The 15,417-nt window shown below is 40.6% G+C and overlaps 1 long non-coding RNA gene across 1 annotated transcript; it reads right to left on the reverse strand.

Annotated features, from left to right (window-relative positions):
- Positions 1–4,305: 4,305 nt before the first annotated feature.
- On the reverse strand, positions 4,306–5,599 carry LOC103885074. The gene is made up of 2 exons (XR_647965.4): positions 4,741–5,599; positions 4,306–4,574 (listed from the first exon to the last, which is right to left on the reverse strand). It is a non-coding gene; the product is annotated as an uncharacterized LOC103885074 (long non-coding RNA).
- Positions 5,600–15,417: the final 9,818 nt, after the last annotated feature.

Consider the following 15,417-nt stretch of genomic DNA (forward strand, 5'->3'; position numbering starts at 1 on the left):
ACATTATAGTTTGCAAAAATTTTGTGAAGGAGAAAACTACCTCCTTCAAACTGCAATAATAATTGCTCTTTTGTTGCAACTACCAACCTACCATACTGGAAATCTTATAATTAGTCCTCACAATAACCCTGAGAGTCATTTTTCCTCCCATGTATTACAAAAGGAAAAATAAAAGTTCGGAGAGATTAAGCAATTTGGTCAGAGCCACACCTTTTAAGTGGTGGAGGCTGGAATCCAACAGAGGATTCTGTCTGGTGTTAAAGCCTAACCATTTCACTGTACCCCATCACATACCCTAGTAAGCAGCACTCCATCAGGTCTACCTTATTTGTACTCCTTAACTTCATGGCAGTTCTGGGTAGTGACTTGAAAATTTGTATGGGAAACATCAGAAATGCCCATTTCTAGATTTGATGGGCTAACAAAGTGACAGACAATCAAAATTCCTATATAAAACATACACTGGTAGTTGGAGGCAAGATAGACATAGCTGAATAGGAACAGCCCTGGCCTGCAGCTCCCAGCAAGATCAATGCAGAAAGCAGGTGATTTCTGCATTTCCAACTGAGGTACCCAACTCATCTCACTGGGACTGGTTAGACAGTGGGTGCAGCCTACAGAGGGTGAGCCAAAGCAGGGTGGGGCATTGCCTCACCTGGGAAGCATAAGGGGTTGGGGAACTCCCTTCCCTAGCCAAGGGAAGCCGTGAGGGACTGTGCCATGAGAAACGGTGCACTCTGGCCCAGATAACTACACTTTTCCCACAGTCTTCACAGCCTGCAGACCAGGAGATTGCCTTTGATGCTCATGTCACCAGGGCCCTGGGCTTCAAGCACAAAACTGGGCGGCCATTTGGGCAAACACCAAGCTAGCTGCATGACTTTTTTTTTCAAACCCCATTGACACCTGGAATACCAGTGAGACAGAACTGTTCACTCCCCTGGAAAAGAGGCTGAAGCCAGGGAGCCAAGTGGTCTAGCTCAGCAGATCCCAGTCCCACAGAGCCCAGCAAGCTAAGATCCACTGGCTTGAAATTCTTGCTGCCAGAACAGCAGTCTGAAGTCCACCTGGAGTGCTCAAGCTTGGTGGGGGGAGGGACGTTCACCAATACTGAGTCCTGAGTGGACATGCAAACAAAGTGTAAACACAAACACAGTGTAAAAAAAAAGTGTAAACACAAACACAGTGTAAACAAAGCCACTGGGAAGTTGGAACTGGGTGGAACCCACAGCAGCTCAGCAAAACTGCTATAGCCAGACTGCCTCTCTAGATTCCTCCTCTCTGGCAGGACATCTCCAAAAGAAAGGCAGCAGCCCATAGTCAGGGGCTTATAAATAAAACTCCCATCTCCCTGGGACAGAGCACCTGAGGGAAGGGGTGGCTGTGGGTGCAGCTTCAGCAGACTTAAACTTTCCTGCCTGCCGGCTCTGAAGAGAGCAGCAGATCTCCCAGCATAGCACTCGAGCTTTGCTAAGGGACAGACTGCCTCCTCAAGTGGGTCCCTGACCCCCATGCCTCATGACTGGGAGACACCTCCCAGCAGAGGATGACAGACACCTCATACAGGAGAGCTCCGGCTGGCATCTGGCAGGTGCTCTTCTGGGATGAAGCTTCCAGAGGAAGAAACAGGCAGGAATCTTTGCTGCTCTGCAGCCTCCGCTGGTGATACCCAGGCAAACAGGGTCTGGAGTGGACCTCCAGCAAACTCCAGCAGACCTACAGAATAGGGGTCTGACTGTTAGAAGGAAAACTAACAAAGAGAAAGAAACAGCATCAACATTAACAAAAAGGACGTCCACACAGAAACCCCATCAAAGGTCACCAACATCAAAGACCAAAGGTAGATAAATCCATGAGGATGAGGAAAAAACAGCACAAAAAGGCTGAAAATTCCAAAAACCAAAACACCTCTTCTCCTCCAAAGGATCACAATTCCTCATAAGCAAGGCAACAAAACTGGAGGGAGAATGAGTTTCATGAATTGACAGAAGTAGGCTTCAGAAGGTGGGTAATAACAAACTCCTCCGAGCTAAAGGAGCATGTTCTAACCCAATGCAAGGAAGCTAAGAACCTTGAAAAAAGGTTAGAGGAATTGCTAATTAGAATAACCAGTTTAGAGAAGAACATAAATGACCTAAAGGAGCTGAAAAACACAGCACAAGAACTTCATGAAATATACACAAGTATCAACAGCCAAATCAATCAAGCAGAAGGAAAAAAGGATATCAGAGGTTGAAGATCAACTTAATGAAATAAATGTGAAGATAAGATTAGAGAAAAAAGATTGAAAAGGAACGAACAAAGCCTCCAAGAAATATGGGACTATGTGAAAAGACCAAACCTATGTTTGATTGGTGTACCTGAAAGTGACGGGGAGAATAGAACCAAGTTGGAAAACACTCTTCAGGATATTATCCAGGAGAACTTCCCCAACCTAGCAAGACAGGCCAACATTCAAGTTCAGGGAATACAGAAAACACCAGAAAGATACTCTTTGAGAAGCGCAATCCCAAGATATATAATCGTCAGATTCATCAAAGTTGAAATGAAGGAAAAAATGTTAAGGGCAGCCAGAGAGAAAGGTCAGGTTACCCACAAAGGGAAGCCCATTAGACTAACAGTGGATGTCTCTGCAGAAATGCTACAAGTCAGAAGAGAATGGGAGCCAATATTCAACATTCTTAAAGAAAGGAATTTTCAACCCCGAATTTCGTATCGAGCCAAACTAAGCTTCATAAGCAAAGGAGAAACAAAATCCTTTACAGACAAGCAAATGCTGAGAGATTTTTGTCACCACCAAGCCTGCCTTACAAGAGCTCCTGAAGGAAGCATTAAATATGAAAAAAAAAAAAAAACCAATACCAGACACTGCAAAAACATACCAAATTGTAAAGACCATCGACATTATGAAGAAACTGCATCAACTAACAGGCAAAATAACCAGCTAGCATCATAATGACAGGATCAAATTCACACATAACAATATTAACCTTAAATGTAAACAGACTAAATGCCCCAATTAAAAGACACAGACTGGCAAATTGGATGAAGAGTCAAGACCACTGGGCACAGTGGTTTATGCCTGTAAGCCCAGCACTTTGAGAAGCTGAGGCGGGTGGATCATGAGGCCAGGAGATCAAGACCATCCTGGCTAACATGGTGAAACCCCATCTCTACTAAAAACACACAAATTAGCTGGATGTGGTGGCACATGTCTGTAATCCCAGTTACTTGGGAGGCTGAGGCAGAAGAATCGCTTGAACCAGGGAATTGGAGGTTGCAGTGAGCCAAGATCACACTGCTGTACTCCAGCCTGGCGACAGAGCAACACGCCATCTCAAAAAAAAAAAAAAAAAAAAAAAAAAGTCAAGACCCATCAGTGTGCTGTATGCAGGAGACCCATCTCACATGCAAAGACACACATAGGTTCAAAATAAAGGGATGGGGGAATATTTACCAAGCAAATTGAAAACAAAAAAAAGCAGGGATTGCAATCCTAGTCTCTGTTAAAATAGGCTTTAAACCAACAAAGATTAAAAAAAAAAAAAATACAAAGAAAGGCATTACATAATGATAAAGGGATCAATGCAACGAGAAGAGCTAACTATCCTAAATATATATGCACTCAATACAGGAGCACCCAGATTCATAAAGCAAGTTCTCAGAGACCTACAAAGAGACGTAGATTCCCACACAATAATGGTGGGAGACTTTAACACCTCACTGTCAATATTAGATCAATGAGACAATAAATTAACATGTGTTTTTTTTTTTAGAACTGAAATAATTGCATTCTATGATAAAATTATTTTGAGATTAATATACCATAAGGCTGCCAGAAATCTATATCTTTACACAAATTGATATACTTTTAAAAAAATTTCTTATTTTTATCAACACATTGTAATTATATATATTTATGGGGTACAATTTGATGTTTTGATATATATGTTATATAATGATCAAATCAGGGTACTTAGCATACTCAAAAAAATGCAGTGGTATAAACATATAAAACACTCTACACAATACGCATACATATACACATGTGTACATGTACATACACACACACACACACACACACATAGTTTTGCTTTTGTGGAAAATTACTGTCCTTTCTTTTTTCCTCCAAGAACATCACTCTGCTCTGTGTTGCTCTAGTTTAAAAAAAATCACAATGTTTATCAGAAAATAAGGTTTGTAGTCTGCCTATGGAGTAGCCATTCTTATATTCCTTTACTTTGCTAGTAAACTTGCTTTCACTTTTTAAAAAGTAGAAAAAGAAAAGAAGATCTATACATAAGATTTTGCTGAAGTTGAGCAGAGAGTTTTATCCCTGTCCCTCTCCCAAATCTGATGGCAGGTTATTGTTTCACTTATCTTAGACACTTTTCCTTTTTCTCGAGGCAGAGGCAGGGAGTCAATTGGGGATGATGATTCACTAGTCTCAATTGCTCTGTGAAGGCTTTCTTGAGTGGCTTCTATTTCCTTGTGTAAACCCAAAGGTTGCAATAAGATGATCCTCTCCCCCTTTATGGGTTAGCAGCAGTTTCTTCCACTAATCTATGAAAATTCTGGAAAAGAGGTATGTAGGTTACATCAGAGAGCCAGAACTTTTTGGGAAAGAGGTACCAGCACTCTAATCTGATCTACTGAAATTGGAGATAGGATAATCTGTCAGGGTAAACTCCTGAAGTCAGCTAGCAGGCACGGCACCAACTGCCACAAAGGGAAACTCACCTGAAGAGCAAGTGCATTCTCAGTTGGTCACTCGGGCTTGACACCAGGGTCTCAGTGCTTGGGCACGGAGGTGGATTCTTTCTACTTCAGTGAGTGGTTAGGAGCCAAAATGCTCAAGACCTTACCACTCAGGGTATGGAATCTGAGCCTATGTGTTTCCCAGGACAGCTGCAGCTATGGAGCCCAATTCTGGAGCAAATGAAGCTGGTGCATGTCTGGTCCAGTAAGGACATCATCATCTACTGAACTGTGGTATTAGAAAAGCCCCATGAGGGCAGAGCCATGTCTAATGTGTTCCCTGTTCTATTCCTGGTGCCTAGCCCACTATCCTGTATGTGGAAGGTGCTCTGTGAACATTTCATCATAAAAGACGCTAAATAAAGAATTCAGGATCTAGAATTCAGTAACATAACACTGTGGTAGCAACCACAGCAACCATAGCAACCATGCTGGTAGACTGAAATCTCTCTCTCTGCCTCATATCTGGGAAACAAAAGTGCCCTGCTTTGGACTGAATTCTTGGACTATTCAGGTGGAGGACATAAAGAGACCTTGAAAAGGAAATACTCTAGTTCTTGTAAATAAAGGTAAATTGATTTGCAATGACTTGACTGGAAAAATAAATGTTAGTGTATGTGCACCCCAAGTAAGTAGAACAAATCATACTGGTTGCATAAGATATTATTTCAGGTATCTGAATCATGTAGATCACGGGTGACAACTGCAAGGTTCTGATTCCCTGAAAGGACATGCCTGAACAAATCTTATTTTAGTTGGATGAACCACTCAGTACGTATATATATCAATCTTTTATGTCAGAAATAGCTCCTCACTCCAAAATGGGCTCAGGTTACTTTTCAGGTGTAAAATGAGAAACTCAGCATTTCTAATTCTCCAAATCAAATGTTAAAATCAGGTCAATTTCTCCATATTGCTGTATAAGAAATCAGAAGTAGCAAAGACACAGCAGATATTATTTATTTCTGGAGCAAACATATTCACAATGACTGCTATGTAAATAATTCAAGTAAAACATTAGTTTTAATAATCTTGCATGCATTTTCATGGAGTTAGCAATTATTATTTAAAACATACACACAACTTAGTAGCTAAAAGTGAGTCTGTTTTTTTATAAACTATATATACCTGAAAACTATGGGGTAAATAATATTTTTATAACTATAATGAAATTGTAAATGAAGTAGAAAAGTTTTGCAGATGACATAATTCTTTATCTAGAAAACCCCATAGTCTTGGCCCAAAAGCTTCTTATGCTGATAAACAACTTCAGCAGTTTCAGGACACAAAATCAACATACAGAAATCACTAGCATTCCTATACACCAAAAACAACCAAGCTGTGAGCCAAATCAGGAATGTAATCCCATTCATAGTTGCAACAAAAATAATAAAATACCTGGGAGTACAGCTAACAAGGGAGGTGAAAGATCTCTACAATGAGAATTACAAAACACAGCTCAAAGAAATCAGAGATGACACAAACAAGTGGAAAACATTCCATGTTCATGGTTAGAAAGAATGAATATCATTAAAATGGTCATACTGCCCAAACCAATTTACAGATTCAATGCTATTTCTATCAAACTACCAATGACATTCTTCACAGAACTAGAAAAAACTATTTTAAAATTCATATGGAACCAAAAAAGAGCCTGAATAGCCAAGGCAATCCTAAGTAAAAAGAACAAAGCTGTAGGCATCACTTTACCGGACTTTGAACTATACTATAGGACTACAATAACCGAAACAGCATAGTACTGGTACCAAAAAAAAGACACATAGATCAATGTAACAGAATAGAGAGCCCAGAAATAAGGCCACATATCTACAACTATCTGATCTTCAACAAAGCTGACAAAAATAAGCAATGAGGAAGGGATCCCTGTTGAAATCCTATTTATTGAATCCCTATTCAATAAATAGTGCTGGATAACTGGCTAGCCATATACAGAAGATTGAAACTAGACCCCTTCTTTACACCATGTATAAAAATCAACTCAAGATGGATTAAGACTTAAATGTAAAACCCAAAACTGTAAAAACCCTGGAAGACAACCTAGGCAATGCCATTCTGGACATAAAAACTGGCAAAGATTTCATGATGAAGATGCCAAAAGCAATTGCAATAAAAGCAAAATTGATAAATAGGGTCTAATTAAACTAAAGAGCTTCTGCACAGGAAAAGAAACTATCAACAGAGTAAATAGACAACCTACAGGATGGGAGAAAATATTTACAAACTATGCATCCAACAAAGGTCTCATATTGAAATGCAAATCAAAACCACAATGAAATAACCATCTCACTCCAGACAGAATGGCTATCAAAGGAATATAAGTCATTCTGTTATAAAGTTACATACATGTGCATGTTCATTGTAACCCTATTCACAATAGCAAAGACATAGAATCAGCCTAAATGCCCATCAATGATAGACTGGTTAAAGAAAATGTAGTACATATACACCATGAAATACTATGCAGCCATAAAAAGGACAAGATCATGTCCTTTGCAGGGACATGGATGGAGTTGGAGGCTATTATTCTCAGCAAACTAACACAGGTCTAGAAAACCAAACACTGCATATTCTTACTTATAAGTGGGAGCTGAATGATGAGAACACATGGGGAGGAAGAACACACACTGGGTCCTGTCAGGAGATGCCAGGGGAGGGAGAGCAGGAGGAAAAATAGTTAATGGATGCTGAGCTTAATTACTAGGTGATGGGATGATCTGTGTGTCAAACCACATGCCAAACATGGCATGTGTTTACTTATATAACAAACCTGCACATCCTGCACATGTACCCCTGAACTTAAAATAAAAGTTGAAGATAAAAAGGTATCATATCCAGAATCTATAAGAAACTTAAACAAATTTATAATAAAAAGAACCATTAGAAAGTGGGCAAAGGACATGAACAGACACTTTTCAAAAGAAGACATACATGTGGCCAATAGGCATATGTCATGAAAAAAAGGAGATCATGTCCTTTGCATGGACATGGATGAAGCTGGAGGCCATTATCCTTAGCAAACTAATGCAGGAACAGAAAACCAAATACCACATGTTCTCATTTTTAAGTGGGAGCTAAATGATGTAAACACATAGACACAAAGAGGGAAACAACAGCCATGGGAGCCTACCTGAGGGTAGAGGGTGGGTAGAAGGAAAGGAGCAGATAAAATAACTATTGGGTATGAGGCTTAGTACCTGGCTGACAAAATAATCTGTACAACAAACACCCGTGGCACGAGTTTACGTATATAACAAACCTGCGCTTGAACCTAAAATTTTAAAAAAATTCCCAAAAAAATCACGTGATAAAAATGAATATTATTATTATTTCATTTTTTTACATGGGTCTGGGGACCAAGGGAGAATATTATTTCATAAAGCCGATGTTGACATTTGAGTTTTCATTTGTGCGGCATTACCTGGTAGTGTAATTGCCCACAAGGGTCTTCTTGTCTGCTGCATGGATAAACCAATTCACTGAGACAGCATTATGCAGTAAAGAGTTTAGTTTACACAAGGCCAGCCAGGTGGGAGGGCAGGAGTTCTTTATTACTCAAATCAGCCTCCCTGAGAACCCTGAATCCTGAGTTTTTATGGATAATTTGGTGGGCAGAGGATTAGGGAATGGATGCTGCTGATTAGTTGGGGATGAAATCATAGGGATGTGGAAAATCGTCCTCATGCATTGAATCTGCCTGTAGGTAGGGGCCATGGGACTGATTTTGAGTCATAAGTCACAGAACTGGGAGGTGGTGTCATTCAGTTGCCAAAATGCAAAAGTCAGAAAAAAATCTCAAAAGACCAGTCTTAGGTCTTACAATAGTGATGTTATGTATAGGAGCAATTGAGGAAGTTACAAATCTTGTGATCTCTGGCCACATGACTCCTGAGCAGTAAGGTATTATAGAAAAACAATCGAGGTGAACAATGGCTGCTTATTGTTGGGAACAGGCTCCCAAATCTGGCCATAAACTGGCCCCAAAACTGGCCATAAACAAAATCTCTGCAGCACTGTGACATATTCCTGATGGCCATGACACCCACGCTGAAGGCTGTGGGTTAACTAGAATGAGGGCAAGGAACACCTGGCCCACCCAGGGCAGAAACCGCTTAAAGGTGTTCCTAAGCCACAAACAATAGCATGAGCGATCTGTGCCTTAAGGACATGTTCCTGCTGCAGATAACTAGCCAGAGCCCATCCCTTTGTTTCCCATAAGGAATACTTTTAGTTGATCTATAATCTGTAGAAACAATGCTTATCACTGGCTAGCTGTTAATAAATATGTGGGTAAATCTCTGTTCGGGGATCTCAGGTCTGAAGGCTATGAGTCACCTAATTCCCACACCATACTATATTTCTGTGTCTTTGTCTTAATTCCTCTAGCACCACTGGGTTAGGGTCTTCACAACCAAGCTGGTCTCAGCAACTTGTCATTTAGCTATACCTACATTTTAGCAGAATTCAGGCCCCTTTCATAATCCTAATCTTGTGGCCTTTCATTAGTCTTACAAACATGGTTTCAGTCCCTGAACAATGAGGGGATCAGTTTTAGGAAGGGATTATTATTATTCTGACTTTATAACTAAACTATAAATTAAATTCTTCTTATAGTTAGCTTGGCTTTTGCCCAGGAGTGAGTGAGGACAGTCAGCCTGTGAAGCTAGAAGCAAGACAGAGTCAGGCATACTAGACCTCTCTTGCTGTCATAATCTTTGCAAAAATGATTTTAGTAGAAAAAGTATGGGACTATTTTGGTCAGACAGCCCTTGATTAAAATCCTTGTAATTACCATTGGTCTGTTTATCTATAAGTAGATATTTTTTAAAACTTGCTTAAAAGGTTGTGAGGATTTAATATAAAGCACAGTGCTTGATATAAGCGTTGCTCAGTAACTATTACCTCTGTTTTGGTGAAGACCTAATTCCCAGCAGTTGCTGCATAAAATTTATTGAAGACCAATGGTTTGGACTGATCTCCTGCACAAGGTCCAACAGATCAAACCAAAATGAAGTTACTTTTGCTGAAGTTCCACACCACCAAATAGAAACTAAGTTGTTTATCTGACCTTCCAACAAATGAGAAGAGAGAAAGATAGCCAAATCTTCAAACAGGCAGTTTTGGCTGACATAAGTCAGTCCCCTCTGCTTTAACCTTTATAAGGAAAGTAAGTTTGAAATGACCAATCTGCTTTTTGTTCTCTGTTTTTGCTTTTTTATGACCTTTTCTGTCTATAAAGCCAGTTTCCTCTGTTCAGCTCATGGCAACACTCATTCTACTTTATACAATGAGGTGTTGCCTGATTCTAGAATTCCAAACAAAAGCCAATTAAGATATTTCAACTAAATTTTTTGTAATTTGTCATTTGACACACTTGAGCACCTATTAAATATTACAGCTTTGCCTCAGCCATGCTGTGGAAGTTGGGGAAGGGACTGTATTGTGCTTCAGAACGAATTGCTGAGAGGAGCTGTATCTTCACAAGGCCTGAGTGGTGACATTAGGGGCTGTCACTAATAGAACAGAAGACATCTGTGCCTCTAAAAGCAGCAAGTTCCTGTGGGTCATTAGTAGCTGAGGTAGTGACGGGGCAGCAGAAACAAGGCCTATCCCTGAGCACAGTTGGGGCAATACCCTTGGGCCCTAGGTGGAGGTGGGAGTGTCACACTGAAGAAAGGAAATTTTTGAGTGAGTTTGGTGGAATTACAAGATACCTTAACTGAACATCAAAATAACGTGCCCCTGTCTTGCAGTCACATCAGTTATTTTTTTCACTGCATGAAATTAGCTTCTGTTTCATTGATTTAGACTGGATTTTGGAGAAGTGTGAGAAAATGTAGCCTACACTTCCCACCTCACCTTTTTTTTTCCTTTCCTTCAGGAACATCAGAGACCTGGGTGGGTTAGAGTAAGAGAAAGAACACAAGAGCAAAAGATAAAGTATAGCCACAGCTTTTGGAAATAAGAAGAATTTGGGAGCTTGATCATGTTTTTGCTTTTGTTGTTTTCCCCTTCTGCTTCACCTTCCACCAAGCCTACTTCCCCAATGCCATGGCAAAAGATCAGTGACAACAGCTCTTATTCCCTTCTGACTGGCTTCACTATCCTGAATGGTGTCAAAGAAGTGGTTCTTCCCTGCACTGAAATTGGAGTCTATTCTGATGGTCTATTGTATACTGAATCATTGGCCCCAGTTTTTTGTCCTTCCCTGTATGCACACCCTTTGCCAAGTGGCTTTGCAGTTCCTCCCACAAAAAATTTCTTATCGCCTTGACTTTGGAATTGAGCGCATGACTAACTTTGGCATGTTAGCAGTTGTGATGCAAAGAGGGGCTTGAAGAGTATTTGTGCAGTGGTGCTTGCCCTCTTACACTCTGTCACTGCCATAAGAACCCTCCATTCTGGGTAGCAACTCCCTCCATTCTGGGTCCCAGAATGAAAACACCCCAGCACAGATCTAAACTGGCCAGACCCATACATTGAACAGAGCCATTTGGCTGAACCCACTCTGGATCAGCTGACCCCTTGCTAACCTGCAGAGGTGAGCAAATAAATGATTGCTGTTTTAAATCATTGAGCTTTGGGGTGTTTTATAATTGTAGCTGACTTGTTTTATAATAGTAGCTGACTAATGCCATATTTCTATAGAAGGGAGGTAGAGAGAAATGTATACTTTTTTCATAGGAATTCATCTGTCACAGGGGAAATCCTGCTACGTCGGGGAATGGAAGAGAGGAAGAGAAGTGATAGGGCCAGAGTGATAATGAGGTTGTGAGAAAAACAAGATAAATCTAGGGGATATTACAAATTAAAGTCAGTTTGGCATGGTGGCTCACACCTGTAATCCCAGCTTGGGCAACATAGTGCGATCCATCCCTAACAAGAAAAAATAGGCCATGCACAGTGGCTCATGCATGTAATCTCAGCACTTGGCAAGGGGCCAAGGTGGGTGAATCACCTGAGGTCAGGAGTTCAAGACCAGCCTGACCAACATGGTGAAATCCCATCTCTACTAAAAATACAAAAAGTTGGCCAGGCATAGTGGCAGATGCCTATAATCCCAGCTACTTGGGAGGCTGAGGCAGGAAAATCACTTGAACCCAGGAGGCAGAAGTTGCAGTCAGCCAGGATCGTGCCACTGCACTCCAGCCTTGGCAACAAAGACTCTGTCTCAAAAAAAAAAAAAAAAGAAAACTGGGTTTGGTGGCACGTACCTGTAGTCCCAGCTATGTGGGGTGGGGGCAGGGAGGTTAGGGCTGAGGCAGGAGGATCACTTGAGCCTAGGAGTTCAAGGCTGCAGTGAGCCTTGATCATACTGCTGTACTGCAGCCTGGGTGACAGAGCAAGACCCCTGTCTATAAATAAATAAATAAGTCAAAGGTGTACCGCCCTTAAAGTATGGGCTGAGCACAGTGATTCCCTTTTAAGGAACACAGTATAGAAAGTGGGAAAAGAGTAACTTTATAGTGGAAAACCCTGGTAAACATTGCCTCAGTCAGATGATCAAGGTTAACATCAACCGCAATAAGTCATGTTGATAGTATGTACCCTTGGTATGATTTAATGAGAATGGCACTTTAAACTCGGTGGTCTTCCTCCAGAAAACCTATAACCCCAGTCTTGCCATGAGAAAAACATTAGACAAACCCCAATTAAGGAACATTCTACAAAATAGTTGACTAGCATTTCTCAAAACTGCCAAGGTCATCAAATACAAGGAAAGCCTGAGAAATCGCCACAGCCTAAGGTGATATAATAATGTGGTGTTATGTGGTATCCTGGAGGGGATCCTGAACAGAAAGAAAACACTGGGTAAAAACAGAGGAAATCTGAATAAAAGCATAGAATTTAGTTAATTCTAAATGTGTCAGTATTGGTTCATTAGTTATGACAAATGCACGGTATGTAAGACATTAACAACTGGGGAAATGGGGTGTGGAATATATGGGAACCCCATATAACATTTGTAATTTTGCTGTAAACCTAGAACTACTCTAAAATTAAAAGTGTATTTTAAAAAATCAGAAGAATACTTTATTTAATCCAATTCTCACATCCCCAAGAAGTCTTTTTTTGTTTTGATTTCACTCATTGATACATTCTCCATCTCTTTCTTTAAGACCTGGAAATTCCAGTTCACCTGTTCTTTTCAAGACAGTACCTTCAATTCTCTCTCTGTCTCTCTCTCTCTCGCTCACTCTCTTTGTTTTTTGTTTTGTTTTGGTTTGGTTTGGTTTTTTTGAGACAGGATCTGGCTCTGTCAGCCAGGCTGGAGTGCAGTGGCGTGATCATGGCTCACTGCAACCTCCAGCTCCTGGGCTCAGGTGATCCTTCCACTTCAGCCTCCCGAGTAGTGAGGACCATAAAACATGCCAGCATGCCTGGCTAATTTTTGTATTTTTATTTTCAATTTTTATATATTTTTAAATTTTTGTATAATAGTAGAGACAGGGTTTCACCATGTTGCCCAGGCTAGTCTCGAACTGATGTGCTTAGGCAATCAACTTGCCTCAGCCTCCCAAAGTCCTGGGATTACAAGCATGAGCCACCATGCTCAGTCCCTTTAATTCTTTTCCTTCCCTTCATTTGTTCACATGTCACCTGTAATCATTCTTGTAGGCAAGCTGCCCCAGGCAAAGCAAAACAGGGCAGGACAGGGTAGGGCAGTCCTACCAGTCCCACCTACTTACTATCACCTCAACAATTCAAACAGTTGGATAAAATACCATGTCTCTGCTCTGTTGTGGGAAGTCAGTGAACCCAAATGGAGGGACTGGCTGAAGCCATGGCAGAAGAACATAAATTGTGAAGATTTCATGGACATTTATTAGTTCCCCAAATTAATACTTTCATAATTTCTTATGCCTGTCTTTACTGCAATCTCTGAACATAAATTGTGAAGAGTTCATGGACATTTATCACTTCCCCAATCAATACTCTTGTGATTTCCTATGCCTGTCTTTACTTTAATCTCTTAATCCCCTCATCTTCGTAAACTGAGGATGTATGTCACCTCAGGACCCTGTGATGATTGCATTAACTGCACAAATTGTTTAAACAATATGAAATCTGGGCATCTTGAAAAAAGAACAGGATAACAGCGATGTTCAGGGAACAAGGGAGATAACCATTAGGTCTGGCTGCCTGAGAGCTGGTTGGAACAGAGCCATATTTCTCTTCTTTCAAAAGTAAATAGGAGAAATATCGCTGAATTCTTTTTGTCAGCAAGGAACAGCCCTGAGAAAGAGAATGTGTTCCAAGGGAGAGGTCTCTGAAACGGCTGCTCTGGGAATATCTGTCTTTTACGTAGATAAGGAATGAAATAAACCCCAGTCTCCCATACTGCTCCCAGGCTTATTAGGACGAGGAAATTCCTGCCTAATAAATTTTGGTCAGACTGGTTGACTGCTCTCAAACCCTGTCTCCTAATAAGATATTATCAATGACAATGCATGCCCAAAACTTCATTAGCAATTTTAATTTCACCCCAGTCCTGTGATCTTGCCCTGCCTCCATTTGCCTTGCAATATTTTATTACTTTGTAAAACATGTGATCTCTGTGACCGACACCCTATTCATACACTCCCTCCCCTTTGAAAATCACTAATAAAAACTTGCTGGTTTTGTGGCTTGGGGGGCATCACGGAACTTGCCAACATGTGATGTCTCCCCTGGACACCCAGCTTTAAAATGTCTCTCTTTTGTACTCTTTCCCTTTATTTCTCAGACCAGCTGACACTTAGGGAAATAGAAAAGAACCTATGTGAAATAACGTTGAATTATGAGGGGCTGGTTTTCCTCAGAGTAAAATTACTTTGGAACTGTGAAAACAAGGGGCATTCTTATTTTAGATATTGAAAAATCATAGAACTTAAGAATGTGGCAAGTACTTGGAAAATCTCTCATTTTAAAGATGAAGAGGATAAGAGCCAGAAAAGGTAAGGTTGAAAAGGGTAGGCTCAAATCCATGGTTCTTGCTTTAGAGATCATATGTGCAGTTTATCACACATAATTTTTAGGGAAATAATTACCCAGATCAACTATATTTATTTAAGAAAATATTTAAGCGTCTACTTTGGGCAAGGCGTTGTGCTAGATGCTGAAGACAATAGAAACATGGGCAAGAATAACACCTGTCCCCAAGGAGCTTCCAATGTAGGGATGGGAGGGAAATAACACCAATATGTGGAATAACTATAATGTAAGCAAGAGTAGCATATGTGCCATAAGAGGTAGTGAGAAAGGCGACATGACATCCAGGTAAAGATATCAAGAAAAGATTCATGGGTGGGGTATCATTTGCAATGGGTTTTGAAGGATGGGTGAGACTTTGATGGGTAGAGATGGGGTGGCAAGGCATTCTAGACAGAAGAAGAGCAAAAGTCAAGTCAGAAATGTGGGAATATATAGATTGAAGTTGAGGAAGAGCAAATAATTTGGTTTGGTAAGAAAATTCTGCAAGAATAGGCCAGGATACTATGAACAAAGGACTTTGGATGGCTGTAGCTTTGGTATTTAATTTCCTAAGAAATGGGGAATGCCTGGTTTGTGCCACTAGCAGAGAAGATGTGGGACCTTTACCTGGCTTGGTGTTCTCCAGGTCAGAATGGTGAGAAGGTAGAGCCATCCTTTATCCACAGT

The sequence above is a fragment of the Papio anubis genome, chromosome 5 (assembly GCF_008728515.1).
Source record: "Papio anubis isolate 15944 chromosome 5, Panubis1.0, whole genome shotgun sequence".
NCBI lineage: Eukaryota > Metazoa > Chordata > Mammalia > Primates > Cercopithecidae > Papio > Papio anubis.